Here is a 19,163-nt window from a genome sequence, read left to right as displayed (position 1 = left end):
GTGTTGAAGAAGAGTGGTGAGAGTGGGCATCCCTGCCTTGTTCCTGATCTCAGAGGAAAAGCTTTCAGCTTCTCACTGTTCAGTGTGATGTTGGCTGTGGGTTTATCACATGTGGCCTTTTTACTATGTTGAGGTACTTGCCCTCCTGACCCGTTTTGCTGAGGGTTTTTACCGTGAGTGGATGTTGAGTTTTGTCAGACGCTTTTTCAGCGTCTGTGGAGATGAGCATGTGGTTTCTGTCCTCCTTTTTCTTTATGTACCACGTCTTCTTCATGCATTCCTCTACTGACGGACATTGCCATTTCTTGTCTACTGTGGATCGTGCTGCCATTAACATAGGGGTGCATCTGTCTTTTTCCAACCGGGCTGCTGCGTTCTTAGGGTACATTCCCAGAAGTGGAATTCCTGGGTCAAATGGTATTCCCATTTTGAGCTCTTCGAGGAATCTCCACACTGCTTTCCACAACGGACGAACTGACTTCGGTTCCCACCAGCAGCGCAGGAGGGTTCCCCTCTCTCCCTCACCTTGCCAACGTCTGTTGTGGGTCTCCCGGATGGCGGCCATCCTGACCGGTGTGAGGTGATATCCCGTGGTGGTTTTAATTTGCATTTCTCCGACGATGAGCCACGTGGAGCATCTTTTCATGTGCCTGTCGGCCACTTGGCTTTCTTCTTTGGAGAAGTGTCTGCTCAGGTCCTCTGCCCATTTTGGATTGGTTTTATTTGCTTTTTGCGTGTGGAGGCGCCTGAGCACTTAAGACGTATTTTAGTTGGCAGCCCCTGATCGGATATGTCATCTATGGATATATCCTCCCGTTCTATAGGGTGTCTTTGTTCTTCTTCTGATGTTTTAAACAGAATGGTATGCCCCTCCCATTTCATTCAAATTCTTACTCAAATTTTTCTTTTTTTTTCCCAGGACACCAACCCGTCGAGAAAACTGGAATGCAGAGGAGAAGATGTGATGCAGGAACATCGGGCCTAAGCTGAGAAGTGAGATGGTGGAGACTGATAGTATCTTTCCATGTGCTGCTTTCAAGGTTCATAGGGAGAAAAGGTTGCCACGGAGATAAGGCCCGGGATGTGGACATCACCTGGTATCGGTGGTGCCACCTAGCCACTAGCCATTCATGGGAAGGCTTAGCATGCGGCACTGTTTATCTCCTGTGGATTTACACGTGCGGCGTCCCCCCATTGCAGTTCGGTCAGACCCCGTGTGGGACTGCCCTGACAGCGGCCGGGGTGGATCTGAGCGCTCTGCCCGTTCCTGCTGGGCTGTCCCAGCATCCTTCTCAGAACAAGGCCTCAAAAGTGCTGCTGGTAAAGAGAGAGGTGGGGGGGCGGGAGAGAGAGAGAGAGGGAGAGAGAGAGAGAGGTAATTATGCTCAAGAGACAGGGGCAATTTTTTGCTGTAGCTCCATGAGCATGTTTCTGATTTTTATGTTGAGATCCCTTTCACGAAGATTGCTCGAGTCCAGTTACCAGGTTCCTTTGACTTTGACGTTTCCTATTTGTAGGTGGCACCCTCTAGCGCCCAGAAGCTTTTCTCTCTGGAGCTGCTCAGCCCTTGGGGTGATGGCAGGCAGGGGTCACAGAGGAGCGGTGCTGGTGCCCGCAGGAGGAAAGAGGTCTTTCCTGCTTCCCGGCCGCAGTGCCTGTCTCCACTGCCGGGGCCAGTTTGCGGAGCACGCAGGGAGAAGCCTCTGTGCTTTGCACCTGTAGCTGCCGTAGGTGGGGCCGTCCCGTCACTGGCCCGGTGCGATGGAGGGGGCAGCCGGTTTGCGAGCCGGTGCTGTTGGGGAGGAAGGTGCAGCTGGCCGTGTTGTGTATCAGTCATATCATGGTGGGGGCGCCTTGGAGCTGCGTAGCCAGCCAGGGGTCTGGAGCGCCCGGAGCTCCTAAAAGTTCCCCCACCTGCTGGGCAGAGTGCACCGGGACAGTTTTGCGCACCTGTGCTTTCTTCTGAGCGGCAAGCAAGCTCTGTGCAACCCTTGCCCCTTTAGCGGCTCTCTCGCTGTTACGAAGCCTCTCAGACTGCCCGCCTTTCTTTTGTCCCACAGCGGCCGGATGTGGATCCCTGTGTTCCGCAAGTGGCAGCAATGTCAAGTCTCTCGAAGTATTCCGCCCGTCTTCGCTTTCCGACCCCACCGATCCTCCAGAGCATCCTGTAAGGTAGGTTCGTGCTCCCAGAGCAGATCTGCAGGGCTGGGTGTTCAGCAGTCCTGGGCCTCCACCCGCCTCCCCGGCTCCGTTTCTCTTCCTCCCTCCGCTGAGCTCGGGTGCAGGAAGAAGTAAGTGCTTGCGGGGTCCCTCTGGATCACGGCCTTGGTACATCACCCTCCACCTTGAGGTGACGGCCTGCCGCGGCAGCCTTCTTTCCTGCTTCTCTTCCAGGATCTGGTGTAGTGGTCATATTCCCATACTGTATGTATGTATGTGGTTTTCGGAGGAGGTTTCTGCCTCCCCTCGCATGCTGCCTGCCGTCTTTAATCCTACCAAGCCATCTTTAAAGTTTTTTTCTTTTTCTTTTTCAGTTTCACTTCTGACTTCTGTAGGGTACGTTTTCCCACCCCTTCAACTTGTAGTTTGTCTGTGTGCTTGGATCTCAAGTGAGCCTCCTGTAAGGGAGCACGTAGGTGGTCTTGAGTATTCATCCATTCATTCAACCCTGTGTCTTTTCGATTGGAGCATTTAAAGTCTTTCCCTTTAGTGTGATAATTGATAGCTGTGTCCTTAGTGCACTTCCTAAACTTGATTTCTTTCTTCTTTGTGTTTGTAGTTCTTCTCTGTGCTTTCACCGTTGCTCTCCTGGTTATGAGCTATAGCTTTGTTTAGTATTATGCTTTCCTATCTGTCTGTCTGTCTGTCTGTCTGTGTATCTATCTATCTATCTATCTATCTATCTATCTAATCTATCTACTGTCATCTATGTGTCTGTCTATCCAAACTACCTAATCTATCACCTATCTGTCTATTATCTATCATCTGTATGTATCTGTATCAATGAGTCTAGCTAATCTATATGAATCTATATCATCTATCTAATCTATCTAATGCATCTATCATCTACCTAGTCTATCATCTTATCAATCTGTCTACCTATCATCTATCTGTATGTGTCTGTAGGTGTCTCTGTCATCTGTCCACCTAATCTATCATCTGTCTAATCTGTCTGTCTAATCTATCATTCTATCTATCAGTCTCATCTAATGTATCCATCTACCTAATGCATCTACTTATTTACTTATTTTGCCCATTTTTATCAACATACCGTCACTAGGCGCACAGTGATTCCTCTGTCTCCTTCTCATTCTTGATTCCTTGTGTTTGTTTCTGTGAGTTAGCTGTGTCTTTGGGTCTTGAGAGGAGTGGCCATGGGTTGGAACATCAGGGTAGGTGGCACAAGTCCGCTGGGGGTAGGTGGCCACCTGGACTCTCTAACCGGTGCGGGCGGGGACCCTCCGGGTGCTCTGCCCCGGGGCTGGCCCTGCTGGGGTGGCTGCGTGAGCTGCGGGGCAGATCCGAGGCCCCACACGGGGCACCCCGGCTGGCCTGCTGGCGCTGAGGCAGGTGCATGCCCAGTAGGTGGTCTTTGTGCCTGCGCGCCGATGTCACCTCGGTGGCCCTGCTTGGCGGCCCGTCTCCCAAGAGAGCACGTGTAGTCACAGGTTAAGTGAGCCACCTTTCGGGGACACGCAGGGCTGCTGTGGGCTAGTGGCCCATGGGCTCGCTGAGGTGGCAGGCCAGCTAGCTCCTGGGGAAACTGCTCCCCTCTGCTATCAAGGTGTAGGTGGAGTGTCAGTGCATTTAGGCATTTAGATGGGAGTGAGGTCTATCTGAAATGGAATAGTATAGCATTTAGAGCTATGTTTCTCTTGGATTGAAAAGGATGCTGAGCGTAAAGTGTTGGGTGGTGGTGGCCGGAATTCTAGGAATGTTTGTGTCCTTGCATTTATTTACTTTCGGTTAAGGGAAGTGATTCTGAGGTAACATTTTGCTCATGGATGAAGGTGGTGCGTAAGGTCATCCCACGTCAGTCATGGTGAGATGAAGTGAGGTGGTAGAAGTAAAGCCTGTACCCCTTGGCCTGATACATAGGAGACACACTGTGGGTGCTCTTTGCTGCTCTCCCGTCCTGGCTTATTACCTTAACTACCGTGATGGTTCAGAGTGGTCCCAGTGACATTTCCAGCAAAATCTTTCTAAAATTGTATAGAAACACTTGCCAAGGAAATCCCCAGAGGCTAGTGGAAAAGTTTACCCTTTCTCGTCACTGTTTGCAACCTGTTCGCTCTATCACATGTCCCTTTGTTACTTTTAGACCGATAGGGACAGTGGTACACGCTCACTTGCGCGCGCGCGCACACACACACACACAACACACACACACACACACACACAGAACTAAACATGTTTCGAAACCAGAATGAACAGAGAGGTTCTGTGTGTCACAGCAGGAATTCCCTAGCCTGTGGCGAGCTCAGAGCAGTAGCAGAGAAGAGGGAAGGGGCCTCGTAAGCCAACCCCATCTCCCTCCTCTGGACTTGCCTCCCCCTGGGTTGTCATCCCTTAAACGCTCAGCACGCAGACCTCGCGTTGAGCATGCACAGCTACTTCCACGTCCCAGTCACTGGGGCATGGGACACGTTGCATCTTTAGGTGTGGCACAAAACATCGTCACTCATGTCTGTGAGTCCTTCCTCTGCAGCTGAGTGAAAGAGTAAACAGAGCAGAGGCATATTAGCAAGAACAGGGTTTAGTGGGAATATATAATACACACACACACACTAAATTTGGGAAAGATTTTAATGGATAGTAGAATATGAACATAGGCCTTGTCTGGGGCAGGGGGAGGGGGGCTCTAGATGGCCTCGAGGGGGGTGGTGTGCCCAGCCCTTCACCATGGTCGGGGGTAGGGCTGACTCCGGCAGTGGTGCCACGTGCGGCATCGTTTGGGGCCCGTGAGGATGTTATGGGAGGGGGGCAGGAGGCCGGCGGCGGTGATGAAGCCCACGGCTTGGCGTGGGGCAGGTGGGGACCGGAAGACGATGGCCCGGGCGGGTGGTGTTGTGTCCATAGGTTCGTCCTCCGCGTCAGATTCCGGCCTCAGGCCGGCAGATGTGATGATGTCCACGGCCCTGCGTTTGGCCGGTGGGGACCGGAAGACGACGGCCCGGGCGCGTGGTGTTGTGTCCATAGGTTGGTCCTCCACGTCCGAGTCCGGCTCCAGGCCGGCGGTCGTGATGATACCCAGGGCCCGGTCGGGTGGTGTTGTGTCCATAGGTTCGTCCTCCCCGTCGGAGTCCGGCCCCAGGCCGGAGGATGTGATGATGCGCACGGCCTGGCTTGGGGCCGGTGGGGACCGGAAGACGATGGCCCGGGCAGGTGGTGTTGTGTCCATAGGTTCGTCCTCCGCGTCAGATTCCGGCCCCAGGCCTGCGGGAGTGATGATGCCCACGGCGCGTCGTTTGGCCGGTGGGGACCGGAAGACGATGGCCCGGGCGGGTGGTGGTGTGTCCATAGGATCGTCCTCCGCGTCAGATTCCAGCCCCAGGCCGGCAGATATGATGAAGTCCACGGCCCTGCGTTTGGCCGGTGGGGACCGTAAGACGACGGCCCGGTCGGGTGGTGTTGTGTCCATAGGTTCGTCCTCCCCGTCAGAGTCCAGCCCCAGGCCAGAGGATGTGATGATGCCCACGGCCTGGCGTGGGGCCGGTGGGGACCGGAAGACGATGGCCCGGGCGGGTGGTGGTGTGTCCACAGGTTCGTCCTCCGTGTGAGATTCCGGCCCCAGGCCGGCAGATGTGATGATGTCCACGGCCCTGCGTTTGGCCGGTGGGGACCGGAAGACGATGGCCCGGGCGCGTGGTGTTGTGTCCATAGGTTGGTCCTCCACGTCCGAGTCCGGCTCCAGGCCGGCGGTTGTGATGATACCCAGGGCCTGCTGTGGGGCCGGTGGGGACCGGAAGACGATGGCCCGGGCTGGTGGTGGTGTGTCCATAGGTTCGTCCTCCGCGTCAGAGTCCGGCCCCAGGCCGGAGGATGTGATGATGCCCACGGCCCGGCTTTTGGCCGATGGGGGGGACCGGAACACGATGGCCCGGGATGGTGGTGTAGTGTCCATACGTTCGTTCTCCGCATCACTGTCCGGCCCCAGGCCGGCGGATGTGATGTTGCCCACGGCCCGGCGTTTGGCCGGTGGGGACCGGAAGACGATGGCCCTGGATGGTGGTGTAGTGTCCGTAGGTTCATCCTCCGAATCATTGTCTGGCCCCAGGCCGGCGGACGTGATGATGCCCACGGCCTGACGTGGGGCCTGTGGGTACTGGAAGACGATGGCCCGGGCGGGTGGTGTTGTGTCCATAGGTTCGTCCTCCGCGTCAGATTCCGGCCCCAGGCCTGCGAGAGTGATGATGCCCACGGCGTGTCGTTTGGCCGGTGGGGACCGGAAGACGATGGCCCGGGCGGGTGGTGGTGTGTCCATAGGATCGTCCTCCACGTCAGATTCCAGCCCCAGGCCGGCAGATGTGATGATGTCCACGGCCCTGCGTTTGACCGGTGGGGACCGGAAGACGACGGCCCGGGCGCGTGGTGTTGTGTCCATAGGTTGGTCCTCCACGTCCGAGTCCGGCTCCAGGCCGGCGGTTGTGATGATACCCAGGGCCTGCTGTGGGGCCGGTGGGGACCGGAAGACGATGGCCAGGTCGGGTGGTGTTGTGTCCATAGGTTCGTCCTCCGCGTCAGATTCCGGCCCCAGGCCCGCGGGTGTGTTGATGCCCACGGCCCGGCGTTTGGCCGGTGGGGACCGGAAGACGATGGCCCGGGCGGGTGGTGTTGTGTCCATAGGTTCGTCCTCCGCGTCCGAGTCCGGCTCCGGGCCGGCGGTTGTGATGATACCCAGGGCCTGCTGTGGGGCCGGTGGGGACCGGAAGACGATGGCCCGGGCTGGTGGTGGTGTGTCCATAGGTTCGTCCTCCGCGTCAGAGTCCGGCCCGAGCCCAGCGGTTGTGAAGATCTCCACGGCCGTGCGTCGGGCCGGTGGGGGCCGTACGATAGCGGCCCACGAGGGCGGTTTCGTGTCAGTAAGTCCTTCGTTTGAGGCAGGCATGAGAATAGCGTATGAAGCTAGGGAGAGCTTCTAACTCCTTCTCTGGCCAAGCTCGCACTGATCTGCCCAGCTAGGGTAACCTCTGATTGGTCAGCCAGGGGACGCATCACATAGGAGCCTGGGCAACCGTGATGTCACCCAGGGGGAACGCATCACGGGGCCCCCACCCCCATGAGCACACCAGCCCCGCCCACAGGAGACCCTGGCCAAAGGTCACAGGGCGTGGCCGCAATGCCCACCCCAGTAGAATCCCTTGCCCCCAGGACTGCCAGCCGCGGGCCGTGCAGCTGTTTGGGCCAGCGAGACTGCCATGCAGACCGTTCAGGGCCGCAGTGCCCGCGTCTGTCATAGCTCAGCCCGCCCGGGTGCCGGCTCTGCCCGCGCTCAGCATCCGGGGTGCGGTGGCCAATGCTGTGCCCTCCGCGGTCCCGGAGGCCAGCTCTGCCGTGGCACACGGCCCGCCCTCGCCCCGGGCCTTCCCATCTTCTCTGGGAGGCCTGGAGCCAGACATGCTTTCTCCGCCATGGCCAGCCAGGCAGGTGACAGATTCTGAGGAAGGGTCCGGCCGCATGACTTCCCTTTCTAGGTAGCAGGCAGGTTCATTCTTTGCTTCCCAGAAAGCGTAGGCGAGGGACCACCAGGTTTCAGCATAGGAACATCCCACATTCGGACCGGGCCTAACAGCCCAGATTTTCTCTTTGGTCTCGTTTTGGGTCCTGTGTCTGGTATATAAAGAACACAACACGGTAAACTGGGAAACCATTTTTATTTTCTCACTTTTATTTTTTTATTTTTATTCATTTTGTTATCATTAATCTACAATTACACGAAGAACATTATGTTTACTAGACTCCCCCCTTCACCAAGCCCCCCCCACAAACCCGATGACAGTCACTGTACATCAGCGTAGTGAGATGCTGTAGAATCACTACGTGTCTTCTCTGTGTCGCACAGCTCTCCCTATGCCCCCCCCCCCCATTATAAAACCTAATCGTAAGGCCCCCGTTCTTTTCCCCACCCTTATCCCTCCCTTTGCACGCATCCTCCCCAGGCCCTTTCCCTTTGTTAACTGTTAGTCCATTCTTGGGTTCTGTGATTCTGCTGCTGTTTTGTTCCTTCAGTTTTTCTTTGATCTTATACTCCACACATGAGTGAAATCATTTGGAGCTTGTCTTTCTCCGCCTGGCTTATTTCACTGAGCACAATACCCTCTAGCTCCATCCATGTTGTGGCAAATGGTAGGATGTGTTTTTTTATTTTGGCTGAGTAATATTCCATTATGTATATGTACCACGTCTTCTTCATGCATTCCTCTACTGACGGACATTGCCATTTCTTGTCTACTGTGGATCGTGCTGCCATTAACATAGGGGTGCATCTGTCTTTTTCCAACCGGGCTGCTGCGTTCTTAGGGTACATTCCCAGAAGTGGAATTCCTGGGTCAAATGGTATTCCCATTTTGAGCTCTTCGAGGAACCTCCACACTGCTTTCCACAACGGACGAACTGACTTCGGTTCCCACCAGCAGCGCAGGAGGGTTCCCCTCTCTCCCTCACCTTGCCAACGTCTGTTGTGGGTCTCCCGGATGGCGGCCATCCTGACCGGTGTGAGGTGATATCCCGTGGTGGTTTTAATTTGCATTTCTCCGACGATGAGCCACGTGGAGCATCTTTTCATGTGCCTGTCGGCCACTTGGCTTTCTTCTTTGGAGAAGTGTCTGCTCAGGTCCTCTGCCCATTTCTGGATTGGAGTATCTGCTTTCTGTCTGCTGAGGTATGTGGGCTCTTTATGTAGTTTTGGATGTCAATCCTTGAGCGGATCTCTCACTGATGGGTATATTCTCCCTTACTGCAGGAGAACTCTTTGTTCTATCGATGGTGTCCTTTGCTGTACAGAGGCTTTTCAGCTTGGTGTAGTCCCCCTCGTTCATTTTTGCTTTTGTTTCCCTTGCCCGGGGAGATATGTCCATGAAGAGGTCGCTTGTGTTTATGTCCAAGAGATTGCTGCCTGTGTTTTTCTCTAAGAGGCTTATGGTTTCATGACTGACAGTCAGGCCTTTGGTCCATTTCAGACTTGCAGTTGTGTGTGGGGTTAGACAGTGATCCAGTTTCATTCTCTTACATGTAGCTGCCCTGTTTTTGCCAGCACCATCTGTTGAAGAGACGGTCTTTTCCCCATTGTATGTCCACGGTCCCTTTATCGTGCATTGATTGACCATATATGTTTGGGTTACTGCCTGGAGTCTCTGTTCAGTTCCACTGGTCTGTGGCTCCCTCTTGTGCCAGTGCCAAACTGTCTTGATGACTGTGGCTTTGTAGTAGAGCTTGAGGTTGGGGACCGAGATCCACCCCCCCCCACCCCCCCACCCCCCACTTGATTCTTCCTTCTCAGGACCGCTTTGGCTATTCATTTGGGGTCTTTGGTGTTTCCATGTGAATTTTTGAACTACTTGTTCCAGTTCGTTGAAGAATGCAGTTGGTTATTTGATCGGGATTGCATCAAATCTGTATATTGCTTTGGGCAGGATGGCCATTTTGATGATATTAATTGTTCCTAGCCCAGAGCACGGGGTGAGTTTCCATTTGTTAGTGTCCCCTTTAACTCCCGTGAAGGGTGTCGTATAGGTGTCAGGGTTTCGGTGTTTCACTGCCTTGGTTCGGTTTATGCCTAGGTGTTTTATTCTTTTTGATGCAGTTGTGAATGGAGTGGTGTTCCTGATTTCCCTTTCTATTCAGTTCACCGTTAGTGTATGGGAAAGCCACAGATTTCTGTGTGTTCACTTTGTGTCCTGCAGCTCTGCTGTGTTCCGGTATCAGTTCTAGCAGTTCTGGAGTGGAGTCTTTCGTGTTTGTTTTAAGTCCAATATCATGTCATCTGTAAATAGTAACAGTTTGGCTTCTTCTTTACCAATCTGGATTCCCTGTATTTCTTTGTTTCCTCTACTCACCATGGCCAGTGCCTCCTGTACTGTGTTGAAGAAGAGTGGTGAGAGTGGGCATCCCTGCCTTGTTCCCGATCTCAGAGTAAAAGCTTTCAGCTTCTCACTGTTCAGTGTGATTTTGATAGTGTGTTTATCATATATGTCCTTTGTTATTTTGTGGTTCTTGCCCTTCTGACCCATTTTGTTGAGAGTTTTTACCATGAGTAGATGTTGAGTTTTGTCAGATGCTTTTTCAGCATCTATGGTGATGATCATGTGATTTTTGTCCTTTTCTTTTATGTGGGGGTTGGTGTCAATGGATTTTCAAATGTTGTACCGTCCTTTCATCCCTGGGATGAATCACTCTAGTTCATGGTGTATGATCCCTTGAATGCATGTTTCAAGTCGGTTTACTAATATTTTTTTGAGTATTTTTGCATCTGTGTTCATCAGAGTTATCGGTCTGTGGTTTTCTTTTTTGGTGCATCTTTGCCTGGTTTTGGTATTAGCGTGATGTTGTCTTCATAGAATGAGTTTGGAAGTATTCCGTCCTTTTCTGTTGTTTTGGAAAACTTTAAGGAGAAAGTGGGTATTAAATCTTCTCTGTCTGATAAAATTCTGAGGTAAATCCATGTGGCCCAGGGGTTTTGTTCTTGGGTAGTTTTTTGATTACCCCTTCAATTTCTTTGCTGACAATTGGTTTGTTTAGATTTTGTGTTTCTTCCTTGGTCATTCTTGGAAGGTTGTATTTTTCATGGAAGTTGTCCATTTATTCTAGGTTTCCAGCTTGGTAGCATATAGGTTTTCAAAGTATTCTCTAATAATTCTTTGTATTTCTGTGGCGTCCATTGTGATGTTTCCTTTCTCATTTCTGATTCAGTTGATGTGTGTTGATTCTCTTTTTTCTCTTAAGTCTGGCTGGAGGCTTATCTATTTTGTTCATTTTCTCAAAGAAGCAGCTTTTGGTTTCATTGATTTTTTTTTCTATTTTTTTATTCTTCTCCATTTATTTATTTCTTCTGTGATCTTTATTATGTCCCTCCTTCTGCTGACTTTAGGCCCCATTTATTCTTCTTTTTTCAAATTTGGTAACTATGACATTAGACTATTCATTTGGGTTTGTTCTTCCTTCTTTAAATATGCCTGGATTGTTATATACTTTCCTCTTAAGACTGCTTTTGCTGCGTCCCACAGAAGTTGGAGCTTTGTGTTGTTGTTGTCATTTGTTTCCATATATTGCTCGATCTCCATTTTAATGTGGTCATCGATCCATCGATTATTTAGGAGCATGTTGTTTAGCCTCCATATGTTTGTGGGCCTTCTTGCTTGCTTTGTATGATTTATTTCTAGTTTTATACCTTTGGGTCCTGAAAAGTTCGTTGGTAGGATTTCATTCCATTTGAATTTGCTGAGGCTCTTTTTGTGGCCTAGTATGTGGTCTATTGAGGAGAATGTTCCATGTGCACTTGAGAAGAATGTGTATCCTGTCGCTTTTGGATGTAGAGTCTGTAGGTGTCTATTAGGTCCATCTGATCTAGTGTGTTGTTCAGTGTCTTTGTGTCCTTACTTATTTTCTGTCCGGTGGATCCATCCTTTGGAGTGAGTGGTGTGTTGTAGTCTCCTTAAATGAATGCATTGCATTCTATTTCCTCTTTAGTTCTGTTAGTATTTGTTTCACATATGCTACTTCTCCTGTGTCAGGTGCATATATATTTATAATGGTTATGTCCTCTTGTTGAACTGAGTCCTTTATCATTATGTAATGTCTTTCTTTATCTCTTGTTTCTTTATTTTGAAGTCTATTTTGTCTGATACGAGTACTGCAACACCTGCTCTTTTCTTCCTGTTGTTTGCATGGAATATCTTTTTCTATCCCATGAATTTTAGTCTGTACATGTCTTTGGGTGAGAGGTGAGTCTCTTGTAAGCAGCCTATAGATGGGTCTTGCTTTTTATCCATTCTGTTACTCTGTGTCTTATGTTCGGTGCATTCAGTCCATTTGCATTTAGGTTAATTATTGAAAGATATGTACTTATTCCCATTGCAGGCTTTACATTTGTGGTTACGATAGGTTCAAATTTAGCTTCTTAACTATCTTACTCTCTAACTTAACTCTCTTATTGAGCTATTATAAGCACTGTTTGATGATTCTTTATTTCTCTCCCTCTTATTCGTCCTCCTCTGTTCCTCATATGTTGGGTTTTGTTCTGTGCTCTTTTTAGGAGTGCTCCCATGTTGAGCAGTCCCTCTAAAATACCCTGTAGAGGTGGTTTGTGGAAGGCAAATTCCCTCAAGGTTCATTTGTCTAGGAATTGTTTAATTCCTCCTTCACATTTAAATGCTAATCGTGCTGGCTACCGTATCCTTGGTTCAAGGCCCTTCTGTTTCATTGCATTAAATATATCATGCCATTCTCTTCTGGCCTGTAAGGTTTCTGTTGAGATGTCTGATCATAGCCATATGGGTTTTCCTTTGTAGGTGACCTTTTTTTTCCTCTCTTGCTGCCTTTAATACTCTGTCCTTGTCCTTGATCTTTGCCATTTTGATTATTATGTTTCTTGGTGTTGTCCTCTTTGTTTCTCTTCTGTTTTGAGTTCTGTGTGCTTCTGTGGTCTGAGCAACTGTTTCCTCCCCCAGTTCAGGGCAGTTTTCAACAATTATTTCTTCAAAGACACTTTCTATCCTTTTTCTCTCTCTTCTTCTTGTACCCCTATAATTCGGATATTGTTTCTTTTGGATTGGTCACACAGATCTCTTAATACTGTTTCATTTCTGGAGATCCTTTTATCTCTCTCTGCATCAGCTTCTATGCGTTACTGTTCTATGGTTTCTATTCCATTAATGGCCTCTTGCATCCCGTCCATTCTGCTTTTAAGTCCTTCCAGAGATTGTTTTGTTTCTGTAGTTGCCCTATGTTCTTACTCCTTTAGCTGTTGCTTATTTCTCTGTAGATCCATCATCATGTTTATGATTTTTATTTTGAATTATTTTTCTGGGAGACTGGTTAGGTCTATCTCTTCAGGTCCTCTCTCATGATATTTTGGTATATATTCTATTCCTCTTTTGTGGTCCTCACAATAGAAGAAAATAAAAGTATAAAAGGTTGTCTCTAATTACATATCCTCAGGACAGCAATAGCACAACGCCTCAACAATATTTAGAAAAATTTTACGTTTCTTTTTTATCTTTTGACATTATTCCTTTTATTATTAGTCCCCCTAAGAATTACGATGTGCATTATAAATATATTTGTTTATATTTATTGTAAACATCTCCAGCAGATCCAGTATCTTTACTGGCCAATGTTTCCTTCCTTCCTTCCTTCCTCCCTTCTTTCCCTTCCTTCCTTCCCTTTCTTTCTTTCTTTTTCTTTCATCTTTCTTCTTTCCTTCCTTTCTCTCTCTGTCTCTTCTCTGTCTCTCTCTCTTTCTCTCTGTCTCTGTCTTTCTCTATCTCTCTCTTCCTTCCTTTCTTTCCTCCTTTCCTCCTTCCTTCCTTTTTCTTTCTTTCTTTCTTTCCTTCTTTCTCTCTTTCTTTCCTCCCTTCCTCCCTTCCTCCCTTCCTCCCTTCCTTCCTTCCTTCTCTGTTGAGTGTGGCGCAGTAAGCTGGCTGCTGAAGAATAGCCAGCTCTGACTCATTCTGAGTTCTGATTCATGCAGTTTTGGAGGAGAAGTGGTAGTGGTAACAGAGCCACCACCCTTCCCATAACTTGCCCTGCCACTCTCTGGTGATAATTGCAAGTCAGTTTGACAAGTGCTTTTTCACTATGTACAGTAGCGGCCAGCATTCTGCTAGGTTCTGGGGCACACCCCTGGAGTGTCACGCATGCTCTCTGGCACCACACGGCCAGACTCAGAAGGGACTGTGGAGTGGCTGCACTGCGTGTGGAAAGCAGTAGAAGCCCTAGAGAGGCTGTATTGGCTGCTAGGGCTGCGTAACAAAGGATCACAACTGGGCAGCTGAAAGGACAGAACTGTATTGCCTCATGGTTCTGGATGCTGGAACTCCCAAGATCAAGGTGTAGGCAGGGTGGTTCCTTCTGAGGGCTGTGAGGCGAAAACCTGCAGATCTCTCCCCTCACTTGTGGTGGTTTTGCTGGCAGTCATTGGCATTCCTTGTCTAGTAGAAATGTCACCCTAATCTCTGTCTTCATCCTTTCATGCTCTCATGACACTTTCACTGTGCGAGTGTATGTGTGCTCGTTTCCCTTTTTTATAAGGGCTCAGTCATACTGGATAACGTCCTACCTGAATGACGTCTTTTTAACTTGATCCCCTCTGCAAAGACCTTATTTCCAAATGAGGCTGCATTCTGAGGCACTGAGGATTAGGACGCCAGCATACATTTTTGGGGGAAGGAACATAATTCAAGAAGAGTATGAGATGTTTGGGAAGCTTTGAGAGCAGAAAGTTGGATGCTGTGGACCTTGAAAGGCTGTAGGATTTGATTGGCTGCTGCTTTTATTATTCCCTTGTGGGTCTGTTCCGTTACTGACAGTAGCTGGTACATGACGGACAGTGATTGCCAACGCTCACATAAATAAGTTGGTCAGTGCTATAAAAAAGTGTACGTAAGAGTCAAAACTAACTTAGAAGAGAAATTGGTTCTTTCTCAAAAAGTGTCATCAAAAAACAGCTGTTATGTCAAAAGAGCAAGAACAGTAAAGAAAAGCCCATGCTTACAAAGTAAACCTGGTGTCAGCTTAATTAACATCAGTGCCTGTGTTCTCATTTGCTTACGTAAGTCATTTGCTTCTGTGAAAAGAAGAGCATCTGGAAAGGAAGACGGGATGTCCTTGCTGGAAACTTATATTTGGCTTCTCTAGATTTGGCCTAAATTACTGTTCTTGACTTGAAAAGTAGTTTTGACGTGTATGACTTGCAATGATTAAATTAACTCTTAACTAAATTATGACCATGATCTTTTCTTTAAAGCCACTTGCAGCTTTTAAGAAAATCATGTTTACACTGTCCTGCTGTGTCATTTCTTTTCATCTTAAACTCAGGGTGTCCTAGGTGGTTGACCTTAAAATATGCTAATAGAGAGTTTTAAAATGCTGGCTGTTTAATTTGACTGATCACTGTGTCAGTATCATATTGAATGCCTTATAAAAATATGCATAATGACAGTGATTTTTACCTAAACAATTGAATTAACTTTTAGTCAAAGATCACATGTGAAATTGGTGTCTAGTCGTCCTCCAAAAATTTGAGTGTTCTATTCAGAGGAATTGAGAAATTTTTCCAAATGTCTCTGGAATTCAGAATGAGCCAGATACTATTATTTTCCCTTACAGATGAAAGAAATTATGTCCAGTGAACCTTACTGGACACTGTCACCTTCCTTTGCATGAATTTAGAATTTTTGTTTCCTTTTTGAAGAGAAAGGAGAAGTAATTTATACAACGAGGAGAATGGGGAAGGCATTCTCCACAGATTTCTGGTAATAGGACAGATACATTTGAATTTTTTTTTTACTGATAGACTACAGATTTTGTTTCAAATGGCTGCATACAAGTTAGTAATTATCTTGCATAATAAATATATATCCAACGCCCTGAAGTCCATTGGTTTCTGGTCCTCTGAGCGGGCTGCCCCGCAGGTGGGGGTGGCTGGGCATGGCTGTCCCAGCACTCAGTGAGGGCCCAGCAGTGCCACGGTCCATTCTGCGGGAGCTGGTACCCGTTCCTCCCAGGAACCCAGAACTCTCCGTGGACTCTGTCAGATGTTAGCAGTGCAGGCTTAAGGTTAATGTTGCCTTGGTGCTCTGTCTTTTGCTCACTGACTGTGTGGTCCTAGGTTTCAGGACCCAGCTGTCAGGAGGCAGGGCCTGTATTTTATTCATTCTGATGTCCCTAGAACCCCAGAAAGCACCCGGTTTGGAGTAAGTGTAGTTAAATGGCTCATTTGCTGAATGTCATCACAGTGAAGGAGAACAATGTGCACATTATCCATTAAGTGAAGGAAAATGGTTCAGCAGGTAAGCCAGCTGTAAAGGCCCTCTGGTGACTGAATCCGCCTCCTGCTTATGTTGGTGAGTTGGCCCCTGCTGCTGGGATGGGAGTCCAATGGAGTCAGCTTTTCTGAGATGACAAAGATTCCATAACATTTATTTAAATAGAAGTTACAAGTTAGTGATGCATTTTTGCCTTAGTAATGATTGAGCAGATTTATTATTCTTGAATAAACGTGTGTTGTCAAAATAGGGATATAGGGAATAGTGTGAATACACAATAATACATGTTTAAGTAGTTTTTTTAATTCAGCAGAGAACCTGTTTACAGAGAGCAGCTGTATCAAGTTGGCTAGTTACACTTGACTGACGTTGTTGAGCTCTGTGTTCTGCTGTACGGTTGCAACTGGAGCACGGCACAGCTCCTACCAAGCCACTCAGAATACAGAATATTAGAGAAGCAGTTGTCATGTTATACTGTGTGTGATAAAAAGGCATCTACATAGTACCAAGGATACTAGAGCAGTGATTCACTTTTCAAATGTCTTAAGATGATTGAAAGATGAGTAGATTTTTCGGCGCATATAGGGTGGAATGAAGGGGGAAGGAAGGGTATTCCAGGAGGAAGGGTTGACATCTGCAAAGTCACAGAGCTGAGAGAAGCCATGACCATCTGCTGTATGGACAATTCAGAGAAACTTTTCCCTCTTCATTTATCACATTTAAGCAGGGAAGGTGAAACATATACAGATCGTGATTTTTAGAACATCCTGTAAACCTCAGTTGACCCTTTTATTGACTGACCTCTTTTGGTAAATTAGAAATTCCAAATCCAATACAGGGTTGACTCCAAAATCTGGCCAAGTATCAGATCACCTAGAGGAACCATTTAAATATGCAGTTTCTAGCATTTTGCCTCAGAAATTCTAATTCAGGAAGTCTGGAGAGGAACCTAAGAGGGTGACTCTGAATTTCCCCCATGGTATTATGCTTCTGCAACCACACACAGGGTCTAGTGTTTTGCAAGAGTTCGGTGACTTGATGTGAAATGTTCTTCAGGAAGATTTCTGCAGGGACTTGGTGACATCCTCTCTTTCCATGATGGTAAATGCTCCAGGGTCCAGGGAACTTGCAAGTGGGGTCTCCTGTCTGCTCATATTCATGTACAGGTGAAAGCAAGTTAAGATTAGTATCAGAGTGACCTTGAGAAAAACCAATGTGGGAAAACACTCCAGTTGAGAACTCTGCAGTCTGTAGGTCTATTGCACCACTTCCTCCTGGTCAGCATAAGGAAGCTGGTCTCAAATATTTTGGCCTCAGAAGCCCTTCAAATTCAAAAATTACTGCAGACCCAAAGAGCTTTTGTGAGTCTAACAATATTTACTGTACTAGAAATTAAAACAGAAATAATAGTACTTAGTACTGTATTTGTCTTGCCAATGGGTTTCAGCCCCAGGCATGTTCAGTATGGACTCAGTGTGACCTAAGAAATGACAGTAGAATGTTCTTGGGGTGAAAGGGTTATACCCAACTTTATTCCCATGGTGGCAGGTCAATCACTAGAATCCCATCCACTCAGAGCGAGTCTGCATGCAGCAAGCCAGTCTCTGCCTCTGGGCCTCTCTGTCTGCACAGCCAGACATCTCCATCTCCTTCTCTGTCCTCGGTGCTACCACCGCTCCAGTCTCTGCTCTCCTGCAGCCTTGCAGCCCAGAGCACTGGGCAGAGCTCTTTATAGAGAGTCAGTAATGACATATTGCCCTCACGTGTGTAGTGAGCTAGCCAAGCAGGGCCAGGTAAGAATCCTGGCCACAGGAACCTTCATTTTATCCACAGTACTCTAAACTCATTGTACATTAACCAGAAATAACATTTTTATAACTAATATATATATTTTTTAAATAAAAAATTGAGGGTGACATTGTTTTACATATTTGAAAATTTCTGTAATGTCTGAGATAATAGAAGATATTCTGTTTGTTGCAATATAACCTATTATAATAGCCTCTGGAAAACTGCATTGTACATTCATGAAAACAGAGTAAACAAAGCAAATGATGTCTTAGTATTATTAATGAAATGGTGTTTGTTAGGCTGGAGAAAGGAAAAACAAGGACATGCAAACAGAACAGAGAGATGCCATAGGGGGAGAACAGACCAGACCCCAAAGTCCATGCCGTGTATGGAAAGGGGACAGCTCTCCCTGAATTCCATCCTGATGTGCCAACTAAGACTCAGATGTCAGCCTCCTCCCTCTTGGAAAGAAAAAAGTTTCTAATTGACTATTATGTCACATTTAGCCAATCATACCTCTCAACACCCCCTAGGATAGCTTGTCCACTCCTCCCCCTCCTAACCCCTCATAAGCTCCCCACCTTCCTAACCGTGTGTGATTTCTCTGGCCTCTGACAAGAAGGCCACAAAACCTCACCCGGGGGTATTTAAATAAATTACCTGGCCCTTTGTTGCCTCTCTTTGCCTGCTTATTCCGGCTAGAATTTATCTTACAGTGTTGACCTTGCAGATACCTTCTGTGGAGTCTTGGAGCCCCCCAAGGATATCTTTTAAGGCCACCCATCAGACCACCCACCATTTCCCAACATGTGCACACCCACACCCACAGATGGAAGCTATCCAGCACCTAGTTACTGCTGGGCTCCTCCAAATACAGAATCTGAGGTCCCTGCAACATTTCATTCCCCAAATTACTCTATTTTGAGCAGAGTTTAAGTGAACATGAAAGAAGTCATCTAAATATTTGTTGAATGAGTGTTAAATATGCACAGTGGGCCTCAATTTGTTAATCCAATGATAAGATCACACTATTTTGAACAGTTTAAGTGAAAATGAAAGAAGGCATCTAAACATTTGTTGAATGAGTGTTAAATATGCACAGTGTGCCTCAATTTATTAATCCAATGGTAAGATCACACATCTTTGCATCTGACAGTTTAGAATCTGTTATTTACAAATATTCAAAATATTTGGAAGCCATTCTTTCCAGTTAAGGATAGTACTGGATTGTGATAAAGATGGAAGGAGGGCTCCTAGGCCCTCCTGTTGTGCCCTAGTCCTGGTGTTTCCTACCAATCCTGCACTTGCACGGCCCGGAAGGGAGCGCCCCCTGGAAGTTTCAGCGCCCTTGGTGCCTCCCCAGGCTCGCCCCAGCTACGCCCTGGAGAC

General features: G+C 48.0%; 1 long non-coding RNA gene across 1 annotated transcript in view; it reads left to right on the top strand.

Moving 5' to 3' along the window:
- The first annotated feature begins 917 nt into the window (after window positions 1-917).
- The window catches only part of LOC130683065 (uncharacterized), a 108,534-nt gene continuing 90,288 nt past the window's right edge, over window positions 918-19,163 (top strand). Inside the window, exons 1-2 of the long non-coding RNA XR_008996698.1 lie at window positions 918-993; window positions 2,061-2,172. This is a non-coding gene — a long non-coding RNA (uncharacterized LOC130683065). The remainder of the gene's footprint in view (window positions 994-2,060; window positions 2,173-19,163) is intronic.

Source organism: Manis pentadactyla, chromosome 1, assembly GCF_030020395.1.
Source record: "Manis pentadactyla isolate mManPen7 chromosome 1, mManPen7.hap1, whole genome shotgun sequence".
Classification (NCBI taxonomy): domain Eukaryota; kingdom Metazoa; phylum Chordata; class Mammalia; order Pholidota; family Manidae; genus Manis; species Manis pentadactyla.
The sequence above is the reverse complement of the archived record's forward strand: the minus strand, read 5'-3'. Positions and strand labels throughout refer to the sequence as shown.